Raw genomic sequence first — 24868 nt, 5'->3', positions numbered from 1 at the left:
AAACGACCGATACTCGTTCCCATGTTACCCATGACATTGTCAGTCACAGTTGCAGCAGGCACTGGATTATCGACACGGATCGTGGCTGAGAGAAAACGTGTCACCGCCGGCCGGTGTGGCCCAGCGGTTCTAGGCGTTTCAGTCTGGAACCGCGCGACCGCTACGGTCGCAGGTTCGAATCGTGCCTCGGGCATGGATGAGTGTGATGTCCTTAGGTTAGTTAGGTTTAAGTAGTTCTAAGTTCTAGGGAACTGATGACCTCCGATGTTAAGTTCCATAGTGCTCAGAGCCATTTGAACCATTTTTTGAAAACGTGTCACCTTGTAACGTAGCAAATAATTAGGAGTTGTCATCTTGCATTGAAAGAGCAGCTTCCCCTGGAACCGGGACATGAGCAAATTTTGGTTCTCACGCTGCCACAGCTGACGCTGCGAACCGGGCCGAGCGAGCCGTGTGCTTGACTAACGCTGCGTGCAGTACGTTACACATACTCTCTATGAATTTGAAGAAGTACAGGGTGATTCAAAAAGAATACCACAACTTTAAAAATGTGTATTTAATTAAAGAAACATAATATAACCTTCTGTTATACATCATTACAAAGAGTATTTAAAAAGGTTTTTTTTTTCACTCAAAAACAAGTTCAGAGATGTTCAATATGGCCCCCTCCAGACACTCGAGCAATATCAACCCGATACTCCAACTCGTTCCACACTCTCTGTAGCATATCAGGCGTAACAGTTTGGATAGCTGCTGTTATTTCTCGTTTCAAATCACCAATGGTGGCTGGGAGAGGTGGCCGAAACACCATATCGTTAACATAACCCCATAAGAAAAAATCGCAGGGGGTAAGATTAGGGCTTCTTGGAGGCCAGTGATGAAGTGCTCTGTCACGGGCTGCCTGGCGGCCGATCCATCGCCTCGGGTAGTTGACGTTCAGGTAGTTACGGACCGATAAGTGCCAATGTGGTGGCGCTCCATCCTGCTGAAATATGAATTGTTGTGCTTCTTGTTCGAGCTGAGGGAACAGCCAATTCTCTAACATCTCCAGATACTGTAGTCCAGTTACAGTAGCACCTTCGAAGAAAAAGGGACCAAAAACTTTATTGGCTGAAATGGCACAGAAAACGTTCACCTTAGGCGAGTCACGTTCATACTGAGTTGCTTCCCGCGGATTCTCAGTGCCCCATATACAGACATTGTGACGGTTGACTTTCCCGTTAGTGTGGAAAGTTGCTTCATCACTAAACACAACATTTGAGACGAAAGATTCATCTGTTTCCATTTGAGCAAGGATAAAATCACAGAAATCGATTCTTTTAATCTTATCAGCTGCAGACAGTGCTTGAACCAATTTCAGACGATAAGGTTTCTTAACTAACCTTTTTCGTAGGACTCTCCATACAGTTGATTGTAGAATTTGCAGCTCTCTGCTAGCTCTGCGAGTCGATTTTCCTGGGCTGCGAACAAATGCTTGCTGGATGCGTGCTACGTTTTCATCACTCGTTCTCGGCCGTCCAGAACTTTTCCCTTTGCACAAACACCCACTCTCTGTAAACTGTTTATACCAACGTTTAATACACCACCTATCAGGAGGTTTAACACCATACTTCGTTCGAAATGCACGCTGAACAACTGTCGTCGATTCACTTCTGCCGTACTCAATAACACAACAAGCTTTCTGTTGAGCGGCCGCCATCTTAGCATCAACTGACGCTGACGCCTAGTCAACAGCGCCTCAAGCAAACAAATGTTCAACTAAATGAAATTTATAGCTCCCTTAATTCGCCGACAGATAGTGCTTAGCTCTGCCTTTTGTCGTTGCAGAGTTTTAAATTATTTTTGAATCACCCTGTACTATTACATATCAGTCTATCATTTTCATACCGAGTATATCAAATTCTACGAATAACACAACCATACTCTTGAAATTACAAATCAGTAACTTCAATATTTTTGCAAATATAAACTTTTAGGCGATACACACAATAATCGTGCCGGCATTGTGGAACTGAGTTAGGGACTGTAATGTACCCATCTGTAGTGTCCATTTAAACTACAACCAAGACGATAGGTTCATATAATCTAATTTTCTGGAATTTTCTTCAGTTTCATTACCACAGATTTCTGACGTAATTAGAAGTGCTTTGGAAAATTATTATTTTATCGTGTTTTGGTTGTATGGGTGTTTTGGAGAGAGTGAGTGGAGGGCATATGTAAAGTGAGAATGTGATATTTGATTAAAACTCTGTAAATGTTTGCCTGACAAAGTTGTGCAGTAGGGGTATTTGTGGCTTATACCTGAGTGAGCTTGATTTTGTACGTAAAAGGCAGCCAGAAGGGACGCTGAGTATTAAATTTATCAGTAATTTATTTTGTGGAAAGGAATCGTATTTTGTTTTCATTAAATAGTATTTAGTTTCGACATTACAAGATTTCTAGTGTAAATTACTTGTGGTAATATGATTCGCTGATATTAGAAATACCGCGAATGTAGAAGTGCTCGAGATGTTCTGTTTAACATACTAGCCAAAATGAATTCAGTATTTCCCGCGCGTCTAAGTAGGGCTTCGTACCTCAGATCCATAAGTCGACAGAGTCGCTCGGGAACCGTCTACCGGTAAACACGTATGTTAAACTGCGGTGATCAGATGTATGGCAGTATGAAGAAATTCGTGAGTTTGATCGGCTCTCGCGTCGTTCGTGAAAAGCGACTAGTGTATTGAGTATTTTGTGAAAGTTTGAGCTTCGTTAGAAGGTTTATTTTAGGAGATATTCGTGTGTGAACATTTCATATCGTACATAAATTCCGTGTGGTGTGTTTCGTGCTGATTACGAGACTTCTTGAACAGAAGTCTACCGAACGAATGAATGTGTTAACTTGCAAGTAGTAGTGGGTCAGTAACTGTTCAGGACGTTCAAAATGTCGGGTCGGATTAAATATCTCCTGGCTGCTTTCGGGTGTGAACTTGTAATAATAGAGACAGTCAGTAACAGTGCATAATTGATGTCGGGATATAAAATACGAACTTTATAGCAATTTTCCATCTTCTAAAGACAATAAACCAAATTAAAGGAAATTTTAAACATTTTTTTCAAAGGAGTCATGCAAGAATCTCGAACGCTCGATAGCTCAAACTTCCAGCTACAGAACTTCGTGAGTTGTGTGAGCTGTTTGCCATACAGTTTGGCGCCTGAACAGTGAAAGTGAGGTTTTCTGCGTAAAAATCTAAATATAATAGCAGAATGTAGGAACAAACAGTGATAATAGAGATTATTTTTCATCGAAACAAAATTCATATTGCATGTTCTTCACAAAGGTCGTATGGGTACGTTCTCCACACTATTCAAAACCGAAATAGCTGAAAGCAAAAAGGTACGGTTATTTATGTTTTACAATGTCGGGATCTGGACCTTAAAAACCGTACATTGTGCATAAGTAATAGTCAGTGGAAAAGACAGAACTATTTAACGAGAAAAATAATTTTCAGCGGAGAAGATAAGAAAACATGACAGTAGAGATACTGTAAGACTCTGTTTAAAGCCTCGTAAATATTTTTTGACATGGTTGTAGGTATACAGGGGGTACCAAGAGAAATGATCAATAATTCACACATGGATGTACAGGTCTAAACGAAAATATCTACGGAAAATATCTACGTTCCTCCGTTCGGGAAAATATTCAGTGTGTTTCAGAACTGATGGAAAGTACAGGCCAAAAGTAGCTAAAATCCTCCAATAAACATGGGTTCACAAATCAACCGTTGTCGAAATACATTTTCTGTTGCTGTTCATCAGTGTCTAGGAAAACATGGCGTCTCTAAACATTAAAGAAGATGTTGGAAATGTTGTCCATGCGTTTGAATGCAACACTGGACTCGTCTCCTAAATGAGTTGCGAATCCTCTCAGGCAATCCAGGGGAATTGTGTAAATGCTGGAAGGCTGTTTCAATCCATAAGCATAATTCCTCAAGAGAGTTCACCTGCGTAGAGTAGACCAGGCTTCTGACATGACCCCATGCACAGAAATCCATGGTATTTAAATCCAGAGACCCTGGAGGCCATGGCAAAGGCCCTCCTCTCTCTATCTAATGTTGACATACGCCCGAGTTAGAAGCCGGCACGCTCGTAAATGAAAACGTGCTGGAGCACCGTGATGCATAAACCATGTGTTCAGGCGTTGGTTCAGTGGGACATCATCATGTACAGTCCGCAAAAACTGCAAGTACTGATGTCCGGTTAGTCTCTGTGGTAGGAAGTGTGGTCCAGTTATGCGGTCTATGAGCAGTCCTGCCTCAAGGGCACTGCCATTCCTTCTGCCATAGCCGCGTGGGATTAGCTGAGCGGTCTGAGGCGCTGCAGTCATGGACTGTGCGGCTGGTCCCGGAGGAGGTTCGAGTCCTCCCTCGGGCATGGGTGTGTGTGTTTGTCCTTAGGATAACTTAAGCTAGGTAGTGTGTAAGCTTAGGGACTGATGACCTTAGTAGTTAAGTCCCATAAGATTTCACACGCATTTTGAAACTTCTGTCATACACGAAGTGTATATGAGCGTAATTTCACTGGTGTAACCTCAGTCCGTGGTGCCTTTGCGTTCGTAACTGATTGTGAGTCTGGTACGGCACCGTGCACAGAGTGGGAAAGGGAAGTAGTTGCGCATGCGTGCACAAACAGATAATCGATTCCAAACCTTGTGATACCAACGTAAATACCGCGGTTTACAGGGAGTTTACTGCTGGTTCCCAACTCGAATTAATGCGATACTAAGGCAACGGTGGATTTGCGAACCCATGTTTACTGGAGCCTTTAAGCTGCTTTTGGCCTGTACTTTCCATGTGCGAATTACTGACCATCTCTCCTGGAACCCCCTGTATACTTACAACCACGTCAAAAAATATTGCAAGGCTTTAAAAAGAGTCTTTTTACTGTACCTCTTCTGTGTTGTGTTTCCAAATTCCGCTGAAAATTATTTTTCTCATTAAACAGTTCTGTCTTTATCACTGATTCTTACTTATGCACAATGTAAGGTTTTTAACGTCCAGATTCCGGTATTGTAAAATATAAATAGCCGTACCTTTTTGCTTTCAGCTATTTCGTCTCTCATGTGGGAGAACACTAGCAAAAAAAAAGTCTGGCCCCGATGCAACCTTTGCAGGGTGTCACAAAAACAAAGCAAAGAACGAAATAGGGATTAAGAAGACACAAAAACACAATCTACAGTACTATAATAGGGGTGAGCTCGGTGAGAAAACGTTAACTTCCCGTGTTGACAGGCGACGCTGAAGTCACCTGTTTCTACACGTCCGTAGGCTGCAGCGTATTCAAGATTTTAGGACGCCACACACGGTACACTTTGCTCAGTGACGTCACCGTCCCATTCGTGACGTGGTTGTTTACTTACACCAAGACCATGACTTCAAGCAGAAAGAGGGGGAGAGAGGGAGAGGGAGAGAGAGAGAGAGAGAGAGAGAGAGAGAGTGAGAGAGGAGTGAGTGAGAGTGGAGAATGACGGTGCGCGGCTGACCTCCCCTCGGAGAAAGCAGCGGGGCGGCTGCAGGGTGAAGGCGCTAGCGGCAGCTGCAGCTGCAGGGTCTTGGTGCGGCTGGCCCACCTGCAGGTGCGGCCCCACGGGCACCGGATACGGCACGGCCACCGGCACCGCCTGCGCCGGCCCGCCGCCGTACAGAGAGTGCCCCGTGAACTGCGAAGGCGCCTCCGCCGGCGCAGGGTACGTGCCCGCCGAGTACGCCGTCGCCACGTCCCTGCAACACAGCCACACCACATCCGTAAGGCCGGTATTACACTACCAAATTTCTTTGTCATAGATTTGATCAAAGATGTGATCCAATATTCCGTCCAATATATTTGACAAAGATCTTTGACGAAGCGCTAGAGGGGGGTATTACACTGTCATCAAATTTTTTCGTCAAAGTTCAAGATGGCTGACAACAACTTGTTATTAACCGCAGCAGTTCTACGTACTCCAATTGCATTGTGTGCACATGTGGAAAAGAAGTGGGGGAAAAAATGGAACCATACATACAAGGTTGACAGTCTTAAAAGTCCTGGGATTACAACTTGATAATAAATTCAGTTGGGAGAAGCACACCACAGAACTGCAGAAAGGCCTTAACAAATCCGTATTTGCAATTCGAGTGTTAGCAGACATAGGCAACATAAAAATGAAAAAGCTTGCACACTTTCATTCCATAATGTCATATGGGATAATATTTTGGGGTAAATCTTGAAGTCAAACAAGTTTTCAAGGTCCAAAAGCGTGTAATACGTATTATTTGTGGAGTAAATTCACGGACCTCCTGCAGAAACCTCTTCAAAGAACTGGGTATACTAACTACTGCCTCTCAGTATATTTACTTCTTAATGAAATTTGTCCTAAATAATATATCTCTTTTTCCAACAACAACTCAGTTCATACATACAATACCAGGAACAAAAATGATCTGCACAAGGACTTAAAAGCACTTACTTTAGTTCAAAAACGGGTCCACTACTCAGGCACACTCATCTTCAATAATTTGCCAGGAAACATAAAAAATTTAGTTAGAAATAAAGATCAGTTTAAAAGGAGCCTGAAAGACTTACTACTGGCTAACTCCTTCTACTCCATTGGCGAAATTTTTAATAGAAACAAATGATGTATTGTATTTATTCATACTATTAGTATTGTTATTTCAGCTTTAAAAAGATCGACATGTTCCACATCCACGAGGCTCTCCTCAGCACGGACCTATGGAACGAAAAAGTAATCTAATCTGGGTGAAGCCGTGGGTTTTACGACGACACGATAAAAAGCATTCAACAAAACTTGTTACGTGAGCTTACAGTGGAAGACGTCAAGTCGTACATCAATTACTTAAGAATGGATGAGCATACATTTCTGTATGTGCTCAATGAAGTGTATCCTCATATCACAAAGCACAATATTCACTTAAGAACTGCTACATCTTCAGAAGACAGGCTCACTATAACACTCCGATTCCTTGCTACAGGAGAGGGTTATGTTAGGTTAGGTTAGGTTAGGTTAGGTTAGGTCAGGTTAGGTCTCCAATCTTCTTAATCTATTTTTGTATTCAGGGTGCCTCACGTTGTAAAGCGCCTCATCAGCTTCAGACATCTCTATTAATTTTGTAGTTGTCGGCGCACACCAATTGTATTTACCGGCAATGGTTATAAAAACACTACAGACGACAGTGCGCTGCAGCGATGCTAGCGCTCCATGTGGTAACATGTCACATTGCAGTGAACAGAAGACAAGCGGTTTCTTTGATCAAATATACAGCGAGGCCCTAGATGTTATCAAATATTGGACGACATTTGACAAAGTCCCTATTACACTATCAAATATCTTTGACAAAGATATTGGACAAAGAAGTTTGATAGTGTAATACCGGCCTAACTGCCGTAGCACCCTTCCTGGTACAGTTGGTAGCAGTAGTGGTCACGTGTGGAGCCGTAAAATTTGTATTAACAAGCAACAGATGGCACCTCTTGCAACGAATTATGGCGCGTATCGGATACTACACTGAAGAGCGAAAGAATCTGTAACACCTGCTTAATATCGTGTAGGGCTCACGCGAGCGCGCAGAACTGCCGCAGCAAGACTTGACATGGACTCGACTAATATCTGAAGTACATCTACATCTACATTTATACTCCGCAAGCCACTCAACGGTGTGTGGCGGAGGGCACGTTACGTGCCACTATTACCTCCCTTTCCTGTTCCAGTCGCGTATGGTTCGCGGGAAGAACGACTGCCGGAAAGCCTCCGTGCGCGCTCGAATCTCTCTAATTTTACATTCGTGATCTCCTCGGGAGGTATAAGTAGGCCGATGCAATATATTCGATACCTCATCCAGAAGCGCACCCTCTCGAAACATGGACAGCAAGCTACACCGCGATGCAGAGCTCCTCTCTTGCAGAGTCTGCCACTTGAGTTTGCTAAACATCTCTGTAACGCTATCACGCTTACCAAATAACCATGTGACGAAACGCCCCGCTCTTCTTTGGATCTTCTCTATCTCTTCTGTCAACCCGACCTGGTACGGATCCCACACTCATGAGCAATACTCAAGTATAGGTCGAACGACTGTTTTGTAAGCCACCTCCTTTGTTGCTGGACTACATTTTCTAAGGACTCTCCCAATGAATCTCAACCTGGCACCCGCCTTACCAACAATTAATTCTATGTGATCATTTCACTTCAAATCGTTCCGTACGCATACTCCCAGGTATTTTACAGAAATAACTGCTACCAGTGTTTGTTCCGCTATCATATAATCATACAATAAAGGATCCTTCTTTCTATGTATACGCAATACATTACATTTGTCTATGTTAAGGGTCAGTTGCCACTCCCTGCACCAAGTGCCTAACCGCTGCAGATCTTCCTGCATTTCGCTGCAATTTTCTAATGCTGCAACTGCTCTGTATTCTACAGCATCATCTGCGAAAAGCCGCATGGATCTTCCGACACCATCTACTAAGTCATTTATATATATGGTCCCATAACACTCCCCTCTGGTACGTCAGAGGTTACTTTAACGTCTGTAGACGTCTCTGCATTGAGAACAACATGCTGTGTTCTCTTTGCTAAAAACTCTTCAATACAGCCACCCTTCTTGAAAACTGGAACTACCTGTGCTCTTTTCCAATCATTTGGGACCTTCCTTTCCTCTAGAGACTTGCGGTACACAGCTGCTAGAAGGGGGGCAAGTTCTTTCGCTTACTCTGTGTAGAATCGAATTGGTATCCCCTCAGGTCCAGTGGACTTTCCACTGTTGAGTGATTTCAGTTGTTTTTCTATTCCTTGCACACTTATTTCGATGTCAGCCATTTTTTCGTTCGTGCGAGGATTTAGTGAAGGAAGGGTTCTGACACCATGAATCCTCCAGAGCTGTACATAAGTCCGTAAGAGTACGAGGGAGTGGAGATCTCTTCTGAACAGTACGTCGCAAGGCATCCCAGAGATCCTCAATAATGTTCGTGTCTCGGGAGTCTCGTAGCCAGCTGAAGTGTTTAAACTCAGAAGAGCGCTCCTGCAGCCACTCTCTAGCAACTCTGGATATGTGGGTGTCGCATTGTCCTGCTGGAATTGCCCAAGTCCGTCGGAGTGAACAATGGACGTGAATGGGTGCAGGTGATCAGACAAAACAGGATGCTCACGTACGACTCACCTGTCATAGTCGTATCTGCACGTATAAGGGGTCCCATATCACTCCAACTGCACACACCCCATACCATTACAGAGCCCCCACCAGCTTGAACAGTGGATTCATGAGGTTGTCTCCATACCCGTACACGTCCATCCGCTCGGTACAATTTGAAACAAGGCTCGTCCAACCAGCCAATATGTTTCCAGTCATCAGGAGTCCATGTAGGTGTTGACGGGCCCAGGCGAGGCGTAAAGCTTTGAGTCGTGCAGTTGTCAAGGATACGCGAGTGGGCCTTCGGCTCCGAAAGCCCACATCGATTATGTTCGTTGAATGGTACGCACGCTGACACTTGTTAATGACCCAGAACTGAAATCTGCAGCAATTTGCGGAAGGGTTGCACTTGTGTCACGTTGAACGATTCTCTTCCGTCGTCGTTAGTCCCGTTCTTTTTCCGGCCGCAGCGATGTCGGAAATTTGATGTTTTACCGCATTCCTAATATTCAGAGCACACTCGTGAAATGGTCGTACGGGAAAATCCCCACTTCAACGCTACCTTGCTGTGCCGGCCGGTGTGGCCGAGCGGTTTTGGCGCTTCAGTCTGGAACCGCGCGACCACTACGGTCGCAGGCTCGAATCCTGCCTCGGGCATGGATGTGAGTGATGTCCTTAGGTTAGTTAGATTTACGTAGTTTTAAATTCTAGGGGACTGAGACCGCAGATGTTAAGTCTCATAGTGCTCAGAGCCATTTTAACCATTTGAAGATGCTGTGTCCCATTGCTCTTGCGCCGACTATAACACCATGTTCAAACTCACTTAAATCTTGATAACCTGCCATTGTAGCAATGGTATCAAATCTAACAACTGCGCCAGACACTTGTTGTCTTATACAGCCGTTGCCGACGGTCTGCTTACATATCTCTGTATTTAAATAAGCTAGGCTATATCAGTTTCTTCGACGCTTCAGTGTACAATACAACGTTGTGTCATGTATCGGATTCTACAATACTTCTTAACGGGTATCGAGTATTACAATATATTTCTACACACTGAAACGTTGTTAATAAAACCTGCAGAGGTTGAAAAAAAAACAGCCAACCAGTTGAAAAACAAAGGTTTATTGGGGTCTCGACCTTGGTTTCGACATTTCTAAAAATATCTTCTTCAGCATGAGTGAGCCTTGTTACATCACATAGTGGTAAATTGCATTAGCTGAAGCGGAGCGCCTCTTGTCATATATAAAATTGATGTAAAAACGAGGCCTTTGTTTTTGGAATGGTGTATACTTACGTTATGCAAATATTTTATCATTTGACTCCCGTTATAATTTTATTTTGACAAGAGTCCTGTCATGTGATGTTCCTGGTTTTTATCTCAATTTTATATATGACAAGAGCGGCACGGCTTCCGCTAATGTGATTTACCACCATGCGTAGTAACAAGGTTGTTTGGTTGGTTGGTTTGGGGGAGGGGACCAAACAGTGAGGTCATTGGTCCCATTGGATTAGGGAAGGCTGGGGAAGGAAGTCGGCTGTGCCTTTTGAAAGGAACCATCCCGGCATTTGCGTTTAGTGATTTAGGGAAACCACGGAAAACCTAAATCAGGATGGCCGGACGCGGGTTCGAACCGTCGTCCTCCCGAATGCGAGTCCAGTGATGTAACAAGGCCCCCTCCTTCTGAAGAAGATGTTATAGAAATATCGAATCCTATGTCAAGGGCTAATAAAGCTTTGTTTTGCAACTCGTTGGCTGATTTTTTTTTTTTCAACCTCTTCAAATTTATATAGTCGCTGATCCGCAGGCATGTTTCATATTTTGAAATAAAATCTGTAGCTGAAGAACTGCACATCAGAATACTATGTGTGATATTCGTACTTATAGATCTTACAAAGTTCAGTTAATGTTCTCAATGATTTATAAGGGAAAGAAAAGTTTGTGATAAACAGTAATTACAGCCAAGTTTGCAATATCGAAAGATAATATCTTGAGAAGGAATTTAAGTGTGGGTAATACCTGATTCACTTCGACAGTGACCACGTCTTGTGTAGAAAGCCGAAAATCCAGCCAAACTATTATACAAATTGATACATCATCTGACGAAACCTTTGGTTTCAAAAGCCACATATTTATAAAAAGTTATTACACTTCCAAAATGTATTACTCATTGAAATGCTCAGAAGACACAATAAATACAACGCCTTTCATATTATGTCGCAACCGTTGAATTGGCGTCCCAGATCAAAATTCTGAAACACGCCCAATCCACAGAAAAACCGGTAGTAACATCATGTTTGTGTTTTTGTAATACCATACCGTTGTTTCAATGTTAAAAAAATCATGTGCAGAAAAAAAGACAACATTAATTTATAATTTTGTCTTTACGAGTATCATGTTCCTTGGTGTGTTGAAAACAGGAATGCCAAATTGTATTTATATAGACTGTGGTCATTACAAAAAAGTGGAGATATTAACCTAAATTTGAACAATTATCAGTGTCCTGCATGTGTGTTGACTTTGGAGATGTGTGAAATGTTTACCGTTGAAGAGCTTGGGTAGGGGTGGGTAGCAACATGTGTTAGAAGGCAAAACATGTTTCCTAAATTTTTCTGTGGATAAGTGTTGCTCAGTGTTGGCGCTAATGTTCCAGCTTTTTTCTATACGGAATGTTAACTGATGGTAGAGAAATATATATCCTGGCCTCTGTGGGACTATTAAATAAACAAATCGTTTAAGTATTGAGAACACAGTCAGTAGCAGAAGCTTGCTCAATTCTTATTGGACTTCTGTTTAGTGTTTCCAGAACATTCTGCCCCTACCAAGAGTCGAATCGGCTATTTACGATAGGACTGCCACTGAACAGGCGTGCTTTAGTGACCTCAGCTGGAGAGCGAGGTGTTGTGTCTGGCTTCAAGTGAGATTCTTATTGGATTAGAGTGCACTATACTTTTCTGGTAACATGATTTCTGATCAGTACATGGCGGACATGGAGTTGATGTATGGACTTGAAAATTGCAATGCGTCGGAAGCCAGATGCTTGTATGCTGTAGGATTTCCTAAACGACATTAACCAAACAATAACACCTTTCAAAGGATACGTGAGTGTCTTCTGGCGACAGGCCCTTTTGGGAAAATACGATACGATATTACATTGCCTGTGTTATTCATATTTACAATGCAAGGTTCCTTCGGACCTACATGCATCAAGTAAAATGTCTACTCTGTACAGGAATATACATAATGGTTGTACGAGAACTGGTCGGAGGCACATGGTTGACGACATACGAAAGTTTGGATCTGAATGTGTGTCGTGGTTGATAGCCAAATGGCGACATCTCGCGATAAGAGGCAAATTCGTGTTCGAGTCCCGGTCCGACACTAATTTCCATTGTCGTCATTCCATTATACAGCTGATGGTTGTCGATATTCGCAACTGCGAATACATTTAATGTACTTTTGGAGATAACCAAACAGCGTTAGAACGCCTGATTTAGACGATCTAATAATTCATCATACGGAGGGTAATAATGGTAACAGTACCAGAAAAATAGCAGAAACTAAGAATGTGAATCCTTTATCCATACCACAGTGGAGAGTACAAGGTGTTACTGAAACAAAGTTTCAAACCAGAAAAGCTTTTTGCACTTGATTAATAGGAATGTGTGTTCAGGACCAACACCTTCCGACTTCCGTACCACTCACCGATGAAGCAAAGGTCATCAGGAAGGAAGTGCACAACTTTCACAATACATGGGGGGGGGGGGGGGGAATGAGAATCAGTGTACAGTTTTGGAAACAAGACATCAAAATGGCTCTGAGCACTATGGGACTTAACTGCTGAGGTCATCAGTCCCCTAGAACTTAGAACTACTTAAACCTAACTAACATAAGGACGTCACACACATCCATGCCCGAGGCAGGATTCGAACCTGCAACCGTATCGGTCGCGCGGTTCCAGACTGTAGCGCCTAGAACCGCTCGGCCAACCCGGCCGGCAACAAGACATCGACAACAGTTTATCGTTAATGTCTGAGCTGCTATAATTGGAGACAGATTAACTGGACCTGCCACTTTCCATGGAGCATTGACTGGAGCATCGTACAGCGGATTTTTAATGGAACATTAAAAGTTTCGCTCGAAGAAGTTCCACTACACTTACGTCTGAACATATGGTTGGTGCACAATGCGGCACCCCAACTTTTGGTTCCGGAAGCAAGAACAAATTTAAATCAGCGCTTCCCATTAAATAGATAGGGTGTGGGGCAGCAACGTCCTGCCATGCTCGACCTTACGATCTAAATCAATTGAATTCTTATTTTTGGGGGCATTTAAAGCACATAGTGTATTCACGACCCACTTCGAATGCTAACATTCTTCGCCAGCGTGCTCAAGAAGGGTTTCAGCAGATATAGCAGACACCTGGAATATTGGAGCGAGTAAGACAATCCATAATCCGGCATTTAAAAGATTGTGTTAGAGCTCATAGTAAATACTTTGAGCATTTTATTTAGCCTTCAAGATAAAAATTTGAATCGAAAAAATACCTGTAGAGCCAAGCTGGAAATCTGTAAAGAAAAAGACAGTAACGAGGCAAACGTGTTTCACAAAAATGTATCTCTAACTAAGAAAATAAAAAGAATTGACCATATTAGGAATGAACATTTTTGTTTATTTTTAAGTCCTTTGTCCAGTTTCCGGTATAATAAGTCAAGAAGATCATTGGAACTAACAGCTGTGTTGTAAGTTATTACGGTTAAATTCTTTATGCAAATTCATTCAGAGCTTCGAGGACGAACTTGGAGACACTAACAATGCAGATTCGACTACAGCGATATAATCAAGAATAAATTTAAGTATGACGAAAAAAATTTCTGACAACAGCCGCCATTGAGCGCTAAAGTAAATCCAATGTCAACAAATGAAATTTTGTGCTGTACTGGGACTCGAACTCGGATTTCAAGCTTATCTCGAGCAGTGACATCAAACCTAAATTCCCATATGTCGCACACCACATACGTAGTGTCCCCTGTCCATTATCCTCACATGATCCCCGCAAGAGGTCGAAGGAACAATGGATCAGGCACTGAAGGTATCATTATTTACCGTCAAGGTGGATATATTTGTAAAACAATAAACTGGTAACCAAGATCGCAGGAGTTCTTTTTATTCTGTGATTACCGGTTTCGGCGAAACTAAAGCCGCCATCAGCCAGGCAGATGTGCATTTGATATGACCGGAAAACTGTGTGCTCATACGCAAGGTGAGCTTTATTAGTATTTTTATATATGACCAGACGGGTATGCACTGTGTAACCATCCCCCACCTCCTCCTTTTCCTTGAAAGGATACGGATCCTGTACACCTCCCGTAAACTTGATCCTCCTCACCCGCTCGTCTCCCCGATCCTTTCCCACCCCCGCCCGCTGCCACGCCTGTATTCGCACGTCCCACCCGGTCTCCATCTCTCCACCCTCCTTACCCTCTCCCAAGGTGGCTTCCGCCAGCTCCCCCTCCCTGATGATGCCCTCCTCCCCTCCATCTACCCCTCCTACCAACTTTGATCCTCCCGCCCTCCTCCTGTGCTTGCTCCTCTGGGCACCCTCCCTCCCTTCTCTCCCTTTTCCCTCCCTCCTCCTTTTCTCCCCCCTCCTCCCCCGGGCTTCCCCTCCCCTGTCCCTCTCCTCCTGCCCCCGTCTCCTCGGCCATTGGCATCCTTTTTCTCCCCTCTCCCCCACCTCACCGCTTGGCAGGTCCCCGGACTCGCACACGTTAAGTGGACATTCGCGCGCCGGAGATCACCGCCATCAGTGTTTCGTGTGTGCCGTCGTGTTTAGTGCTCAGTGTTCCCCGTCACACTCCATCGTTCACCAGTGCCATCGTCATCTTCAGTGTTTGTGTGTCGTTTCATCAGTTAGCAGTGTGGATTATCGACGAGTGTGAACGGCTCCGTGTCTGTCTCTATGTGTCTCCTGTTTTATTGCCCACCATTCTGTCACTTCTGTGTCTTCTCACTGTTTTTGCTCCTTGTATATTCTATGGCTGAAGAGCAGCGTAGTGTGCTGCTGACAGCCTGCCTGTTGTACTGGCTTTAAAATAACAATAAAATAAAAAAAAACACTTTGTAACCCTGTAATGTTCTTAAAATGTGTATATGCTCTCGGTAGATTTTATATATCACCAGACTGATGTGCTGTGTATAACCCTGCAGATACCATAAAATATCTGTGTATGATCCTTATTACGTATAGGACCAGATACATGTTCATTTTTGTAATTCCGCAGTTCTCATGAAATTTGTATTTGCTTTTCGATATGTCGTATATGTGACCAGTCAAATGTGCAATTGTGTAGGTCTGCAGCCCTCATAAGTTTTGTATATGTTTATGTGATACAGTAATCCTCAGAATTATGTACAAGCCCTAATGGCGTACTGTTACTACGCACGCAGACCCTGTTATGACGCGAGCTGCGACATTCATTGGCGCCTCTTCTCCTAGCGCCACCTCGCGACGCGGCCTGTAGTGTAAGAACAGAGCCGGAGTTGCGGTAGTACCTACTTGCGCTTGTATGGTATGGGGACACTTAACATTTATAATGTCATCTCTCTTGGACGCCTATGTGCTACTTACGACAATTTTGTAAGCCCTGCGTGTTATAGGCAACTGTTAATATCATCGTTGTTTGCCTTGATGTTGTAACCTGTAGACCCTATGTGTCCTAAGGTATGTAACTAAATTTATGTGTATACACGTTATATAAGTGGAACCCAAGCCGACTTTTACTCCCGTCCCCCACGCGGATCCTCTATGATCTCATTCCTTTCCCCCATCTGCTCCTATTCTTCGAACATATCCGCATCCTCTACACCTCCCGCCGTCTTGAACCCCCTCACCCCCTGGTTGCTCCTCTCCTCTCCCATCCCCGCCCCCTGCCACGTCTTCACCGTTGTGTCCCCCCTACCCTCCATCTCTACACCCTACATCTCCTTTCCCAAGGTGGCTTCCATCAACTCCCCCTCCCGGACGATGCCCTCTCTCCCTCGATTTATACCTCCTATCAACTCTGATCCTCACTTCCCCTCCTTTCCTCTGTCCTTTCCCTGGGCTCCCTCTTCCCCCCTTCCGTCCTGTTTTCTCCCCACTAAACCTATCCCTACCTCCCTTCTCCCCCCCCCAAGTCCTTTTGTATTCCCCTCCTCTGCCTACCCCACTCCCTGTCGCGTCTGCCCCCCACCCCTCTTATGGGTCCTCATCCTTCATCAGCTCCTTTCCCGGTTCCCCCCTTCGCTTTTAATCTCCTTTCCCCCCTTTTTTATTTTCCCATCATCTATCCAGTTTCCCCCCACCTGCTCTCGGCTGTGGTATGTCACATTTGCCAACTTTTTAGTGCAGTGTTCCAGTGACTATTCAGTGTTGTTCGTCTTTCTCGTGTTGCGAACAGAAACCATGCTGTCGCTAGGTGTGAATTTTGTCTTTTGCGAACAGAATCCAGACTGTCGCCGTGTTTTTTAATTGTCTGTCTATTGTTTTACCTGTCTGCTTCGTATGTATTTTATTAGCATCATCATCCCTCTGTTCTTTGTTTTAAGTTCCACGATTTCTTTTCGGCATGTTACTCTTTAAGTCTCCGATTTTATCGCCTGTTTTTATTATTTATTCTCTTCATCTTTCTCACAAAGTCTGTAGGCTGAAGAGCGGCATACTAAGCTGCTGCCAGCCCGCCCCCTTTGGGGGGAATTGAAATTCAATAAAGAAAAAAAAAACAAAAAAACCGACTTTTAGAGTGTCTTCTGTCCTCCTTAGATCCGATTATGGGGGCTTTAGTTTCGCCGAAACCGGTAATCATGGAATAAAAAGAATTCCTGCGATCTTGGCTACCAGTTTACTGTTTTACAAGCATCTAGATCGCTCCCACATGAGCACAATGTGCTCCCTATACACTACAGGATATATCTGTATGTATGTTGTCCGTTCTTACAGGCATGTCCGAAAGAACAGACAAAACACATATAAATCTAAACATATTTTGCTCGCTCGTTTTCTTGCACAGAAATGCAGTTTTTACTGCCAAAATCAGGTCCGGCTCGTGACGGTGTTTCTAATTCCAGCTAAGAAGCAGAGGAGAGTTGTTGTGAACCCTGCAGGAAGAACATAACTGTAGAGTGCCGATAATGGAGCAGTACTTAAGACAGACGAGAATGCGTATCGGCGATCAATGGCGCTCCTAGCAAGCCGGAGGCGCCTGCTTGTATTGTCAACAACGACAGTGCGTAATGGGTTTGGCCCTTCGACCATAAATATAATAGACTGGCCCTGACGTCATTTTCGTGGCTCCAACATCTCTGGGCTGAAGTCACGTGAATGTTGGCAAAACATGGTTGTTTCGTGTTACGCTTATGGCTGTACTTAGCGTTTTGTCGGGGAAATGGCATTACATTTCACGTGAAGTGTGTCTAAGATGGTGCAGATGCGTTTATTGAAATCTGCTGAAGTGACTTTTATATGTTTTTTACACTTGAAATAGAGTTTCACGTAAATTAAAGTGTTGAAAGTGATGCCTGTAAAGTCAGACTGATATTACATTTTGGAAAGTATCTGTGATAATTCGGTTACAGAAGTAAGTATAATCGTTTCTCGTTGCTACTCATAGGTTCCGTAAGGATGAAAACCGAAGGCAGCTTTGGATACAGGCCCTGAAACGGAAAAACTTTAAGCCGTTTGCACATACGCGCCTTTGCTCGAAGCACTTCGTGGAGAAGTGTTTTGATAGGTTAGTTATTATTTACAATGTATATCTATAATTTGTATTTACAGTGTCTGTCATTTTTAAACCTAGGCCCCAAAATTATTTTCTGAAACTGCAAAGTCTCACCTTTCATCTAAAATATCATTTTTTTTTAAACTGATAGTTTAAACTTTTGTAAAAATAGCGGGAACTGAACCTTTGAAGTGCACCTAAAACTGATACTATAAAATGGACCTGCTCCTAAAGTAAACAATTTTGACACCTATAGTTGACATAATTCCCATAGCCCATTTTCTTTTATAAGTGACTAAAGCTCGAAACGTGGCGAATACAATGTTTAAAGTTTTGACACGAGCCCACTCTTACTGTTTAAAAGAATTTTAACGACTTTTTACTATAATTGATAGTTTATAGTAATTTCGTCCCGCTGCCCATCAGAGTGGCGTTCGATGTATTTGTTAGATTTTATAAATGGTACTTTGAACAAATCCAGGTCAAATGTAGCTCTGGCATAATTTTTCACAAATAAAAAAGTAGTTTTTGTTGGAAGCGTTTGGCAGTCAATTGAGAAATGTGGGGAAAATCCGATACAAACATAGGATGGCAGACCGCTGATTTGAAATCCCGCCACGTTTTGCCAACAGTCACGTGGTTTATGTTGGAGCCACACCAGCCCCATAGCTTCTGCACATCAAGGCCAGTCTACTAGTATCTATGGTCGAAGGTTTGGCCAGAGCTGAGCCTGAAACGAGCTTTCAACATTTAAGAATCTACAGTTTTTCCACCCTACCAGTCCAAGCTCACAATCTTTCCCCTTTCCTCTTCCTGTTTCGTTACCCCCTCCCCATCCGTCCCTACCCCTTTCCTCCTTCAGATTATGGCTCTATACATTCCCCAGCCCCACAATACTGTCTACCCGACATCCTTTCCTACATCTTGTCCATCGATCGTACAGGTACTTATCGCACCTCTATATTTATACTTACAGCCTCTTACTCCTAAATCCCCCCCACAAAAAAAGAAATACAGGCCATTTCTTACAGTCCATATCCTTCGACATTTTGTGATCAGGCAGGCTCTTTTTTTAAGATCATTGCTTCCACGGCCAGTCTTCAGTGTTCAGCCTTGTCTCATACAAGGCTGAGCTGCAACAGTGGCGAAGAGATTTCGATTCCAGGGTCTCTGGCATCAGACCACGTGATCTGTTCACCATGGAGAGGGAATGACTTCAGATGCGTCACATAAATACACGTATGGCGATGGCACACCTTCTGACTGTTCAAGGCCCAATTCCTCAATATCTTAAAGTAACCCGGGAGCGCCCTACAGACATATGTGACACTAGCGAACTAGGGATCCCAAAAAAATAGTTTTCCACTCCGGGAAATATGTAAATGTTGGAATGGGACCTCACACAATGATGACCTTGCACAATATTTCCACTTGTGTCTCTTGAGAGTCGTCAGGCCCGTTTTCGTTAGTGTCTCCAGTGTAGACTGAAACAGAGGATGATTGTCACATGTTTCATGGGACTTCCAGCGTCGTTGGAGAACGTGGGTTTGTTTCTATATACAAATAAGTTTTCCTTCATATTCGAACGTTACGTGCACTTTCGACAGTGCGTTACTAAGTTAGTCTAGTGCGATAAGTGGTTTATCGGTATGTCCCACAGCAGTACACTTATCGGTAATCACGTTTGGCAGCGTCTTCCTTTCCCGATTTGCCCCATTCTCGTCTACTGCATTACATTGTTTGTCAGCCACACACAGGTGTCGATAAAACGTATTTCTATTTTAAGAGATGGTAACAAGAGTCAAAAAAAGAGAAAAATGTCTGGTAAACATGAGTTCCAAAATGATGTCTTGAAGAGCATTTCCGTAAATGATTGCGATTTTGCTTTCGCAGCGAATAGAAATAGTCTTGTGTGGCATGCAGTTCAACAAATAATACATAATCACAGAGACAGGAAGAAAAGGCAGACTGGCCAGTAGTCCAGCAGCGATGTAGTAGATGGCGGTACAAAGGAATAAAAAAATATATTCCATATACTGAAAGGTGCTAATATTGACCAGAGCAAGAAAAAAATACCAAGTGAACAGGGGCTGTAAAACACATTACGTTAAGAGCTATTCTGAGAAACACATCTTTTCTACTGCAAGCTCCTTTTACTATGAACGACTTAGAGAACCTAGCAAACAAATAAATAATCGAATGAGAACACATTATTCCGTTAATGTACAACAGCAGAGCTACTAATGTAATCTGCTTGCTATTACATTGTTTTCATTTGCAGACCATAACAGGAGATAATGTCTCTCATTTTCCGTGTGGAATAGTGCGCTTCTATTATGCTTCTAAGTCTAATATATAAAACTAAAAATCAGAAGCATTTCAGAAACTTTTCAAAACTGGAACTGATTCCATTAGAACTAATGCATTCCCTGCACTTACTGAGAGCTGTGAATGCGGTTTACAGTAACAACGCTAACACCTATTTGTTGGACCGAGCGAAGTGGCGCAGTGGCTAGCACACTGTACTCGTATTCGGGAGGACGACGGTTCAATCCCGCGTCTGGCCATCCTGATTTAGGTTTCCCGTGATTTCCCTCAATCGCTTCAGGCAAATGCCGGGATGGTTGCTTTGAAAGGGCACGGCCGACTTCCTTCCCTAATCCGATGAGACCGATGAACTCGCAGTTTGGTCTCTTCCCCCAAATCAACCCAACCCAACCTATTTGTTGCATGTTGTATCCATGGACAATAACAGAGTTACTTAGCCTCTTTTGTTTACTGCTTTCTGCAGGACGTTCGTAATAGCGAAGAGGTTGCAGTAGGCGAGATGTGTTTTACAGTAGTGAAGATGAATAAGTGTTAGCTTTGCATTTTAGAGTCCATGTTTACTGGACCTCTAAAAATATGGAGTATTTTTTTAACGCCCTGTGTACTGCCATTACTGTACTGGATATTATGTATTATCTATTAAACTGAGTTTCGCACATCACTATTTCTACACACTGCAAAAACAAAATTGCAATGATTTATCGAAATACTAGGGAAAGTCCGCCTGATGACTCTTAGGAGATACAGTTGGTATGATCGTTCTCGTGAAACAGTGTGAAACTGATCAAGTAGCCAATTATATAGTCTATAAGGAGTTGCAGTACTATCTAATAGGTTATACATGGTGTATAAGCACAGTTCAGTGAGTGCAAGCTGGAGACGCGACAAACTAAAGGAACTCACCACACCCATGCCGGCCGCTGTGGACGAGCGGTTCTAGGCGCTTCAGTCCGGCACCGCACTGAGGCTGCGGTCGCAGGTTCGAATCCTGCCTCATGCATAGCTGTGTCTGATGGCCTTACGTTAGTTAGGTTTAAGTAGTATTAAGTCTTGGGGACTGATGACCTGAGATGTTAAGTCCCATAGTGCTTAGAGCCATTTGAACCACACCCATCATAAGGGTGCAACGGGAATGCCTACGAGTTATCAGCAGCTCCAGTGACGTCAGCGACAGCAGGCCTGCAAAATATCGCCCGATCAACACTTCCCGTCACAATTATGGCAAATGGAGGAAAAAAAGGAAAAGAAATTCTTTTGAGGATGCATGTACGCTACACGACTCACGCCGGTCAGGTGAGAGTTTCCCATGACCTGGAGTCTACATATGGTGAGAGCAAAAGGTATTCCAGTTATACGACCGAGCCAGGTATCGTAGCGGTCAGTACACTGGACTCGCATTTGGGACGACGACGGTTCTAATCCCCGTCTGGCCATCCAGATTTAGTTTTTTCCATTCCTTTCCTATACGGAGTGAAAAACTGTGGTCCGTGAGAAAGTCTTAACAGCCTTTTACAGTGATTGCTCCTTTTTCTCTACCCGTTCATGTCATTTCTCGACAGTTTTCAATAAGTGTGATGGAAGTACCGTTGGGCAGTTGAAGGTGAACAGCCAGCAGTGATGGATCTGTACATGTTCGACTTGGAGATTGAATATTATTCATGATTATATATCTTTGTACTGGAAGCCAATGACGATTTATATTCGTATTTGAACTGGATGTCAGATTATTGTGGTAAAAAATACATCATTTGGTTTGCAACAAATCTTTCCTTTGCTAACCACATTCCTATTAGTAGTTAGTGGCTTTAGTAGTTAGATCTTTTATTTAGCTGGCAGTATTGACGCTCGCTGTATTGCAGTAGTTGGCGTAATGAAGATTTTTGTGAGGTAAGTGCTTACTGAAATCTATAGGTTATTGTTAGGATTTCTTTTTAGTCAGGGCCATTCTTTTGAATTTATTATTTGAAGTCAGGTTGTAATTTTTTTTTTTTTTAAGCAGTTAGATTGCGTTGCGCTAGAATATTGTGGGTCAGTGTTGACATGATAAGAAAAAGTAAAGGGAAAGTAGGCTCAGTACGTTCAGTTTTATTCAGCTGTTCCAGAATCAAGTAAGGTAGAAGTTTCATCTTCTCAGTCATTCTGCAATTTAAGTACAGACACACACATTTAAATAAAGAAGTTTCAAGTGCTTCACAATTCCTATTACAGTCTTCTAGGGTTGTAGAAGGGACGTAGTAGATAAGCGCTGAAACTGGCAGCTACACAATAATGACATCATAAGGACGGCTGTATGTGTTTCGTTTTCTTACAATAGTCAACGGCCGTGGTTCTCCAGACCTCCAGGCACAGGGATGTACATGCAAAAACTTGATAGTAGATAAACGTTTTGGAACGAAAACATATTTCGAAATATACATGTTGTCTTTTCTGTTTTTTGGTCTCTCTTTTTCCGCAGTTGCACATATACTACACTCCTGGAAATGGAAAAAAGAACACATTGACACCGGTGTGTCAAACCCACCATACTTGCTCCGGACACTGCGAGAGGGCTGTACAAGCAATGATCACACGCACGGCACAGCGGACACACCAGGAACCGCGGTGTTGGCCGTCGAATGGCGCTAGCTGCGCAGCATTTGTGCACCGCCGCCGTCAGTGTCAGCCAGTTTGCCGTGGCATACGGAGCTCCATCGCAGTCTTTAACACAGGTAGCATGCCGCGACAGCGTGGACGTGAACCGTATGTGCAGTTGACGGACTTTGAGCGTGGGCGTATAGTGGGCATGCGGGAGGCCAGGTGGACGTACCGCCGAATTGCTCAACACGTGGGGCGTGAGGTCTCCACAGTACATCGATGTTGTCGCCGGTGGTCGGCGGAAGGTGCACGTGCCCGTCGACATGGGACCGGACCGCAGCGACGCACGGATGCACGCCAAGACCGTAGGATCCTACGCAGTGCCGTAGGGGACCGCACCGCCACTTCCCAGCAAATTAGGGACACTGTTGCTCCTGGGGTATCGGCGAGGACCATTCGCAACCGTCTCCATGAAGCTGGGCTACGGTCCCGCACACCGTTAGGCCGTCTTCCGCTCACGCCCCAACATCGTGCAGCCCGCCTCCAGTGGTGTCGCGACAGGCGTGAATGGAGGGACGAATGGAGACATGTCGTCTTCAGCGATGAGAGTCGCTTCTGCCTTGGTGCCAATGATGGTCGTATGCGTGTTTGGCGCCGTGTAGGTGAGCGCCACAATCAGGACTGCATACGACCGAGGCACACAGGGCCAACACCCGGCATCATGGTGTGGGGAGCGATCTCCTACACTGGCCGTACACCACTGGTGATCGTCGAGGGGACACTGAATAGTGCACGGTACATCCAAACCGTCATCGAACCCATCGTTCTACCATTCCTAGACCGGCAAGGGAACTTGCTGTTCCAACAGGACAATGCACGTCCGCATGTATCCCGTGCCACCCAACGTGCTCTAGAAGGTGTAAGTCAACTACCCTGGCCAGCAAGATCTCCGGATCTGTCCCCCATTGAGCATGTTTGGGACTGGATGAAGCGTCGTCTCACGCGGTCTGCACGTCCAGCACGAACGCTGGTCCAACTGAGGCGCCAGGTGGAAATGGCGTGGCAAGCCGTTCCACAGGACTGCATCCAGCATCTCTACGATCGTCTCCATGGGAGAATAGCAGCCTGCATTGCTGCGAAAGGTGGATATACACTGTACTAGTGCCGACATTGTGCATGCTCTGTTGCCTGTGTCTATGTGCCTGTGGTTCTGTCAGTGTGATCATGTGATGTATCTGACCCCAGGAATGTGTCAATAAAGTTTCCCCTTCCTGGGACAATGAATTCACGGTGTTCTTATTTCAATTTCCAGTTGTGTAGTGGTATAGATCAAGTGACGTCTTTGGCAACTCTAATAAAAGTCTAATAAAGGTCAGATGCGTTTCGCTTTATTTTGAACCATGTTCAGTGGTCACTGATACAATGTGGTTTTTTTCTCTTACTTTCTATAGTAACAAGTAAAGCATGCGAACTGTTAATCATCAAACCAAACAGAACTGTAAGAGAAAAAAAGCCGTATGAGGATGCTGTAAAATAAATCGAAACGCATCAGGTCTTAATAAGACTGTTACTACAAATTCTACAGACGGCAATTAACCTATACAACTAGTATACTTCGAAAAGTGTCGTTTGGGTGTGAAATAAGTTTGAAGACCGGACCACTTTCAAATCTCCCTATTCACGCTACGCACACAAACTGGGAAGAGGTCGCCGCAGTCAGTCCTTATTGAAATTGTCACGTCATACACCACTTTTATCCGAGTACAACAATGGCGGCGGGAAACTGGTTTCGTCCGCAACGCGGTGGGCCGACTATGGCGCTCCACAGACGCTGCCCTCCAAGACCACGTCAGCGGTCACGTAGAAGAGAACACGACGACGAGCAATACAAACACAGAGCATGACATGCGCTCCTGTAGATCGCACACGGTCAGAATTCATTGTCTCTGCTGTATACGTACCGTGAGGCTAGAGTTTTGAAACTAATCCGATCTTCAAACGTATTTTTCACCCAAATGGTACTTTCCGAATACACTACTCGCCAT

The sequence above is a fragment of the Schistocerca cancellata genome, chromosome 5 (assembly GCF_023864275.1).
Source record: "Schistocerca cancellata isolate TAMUIC-IGC-003103 chromosome 5, iqSchCanc2.1, whole genome shotgun sequence".
In the NCBI taxonomy this organism is placed as follows: Eukaryota; Metazoa; Arthropoda; class Insecta; order Orthoptera; family Acrididae; genus Schistocerca; species Schistocerca cancellata.
This window is presented reverse-complemented; position numbering follows the sequence as displayed.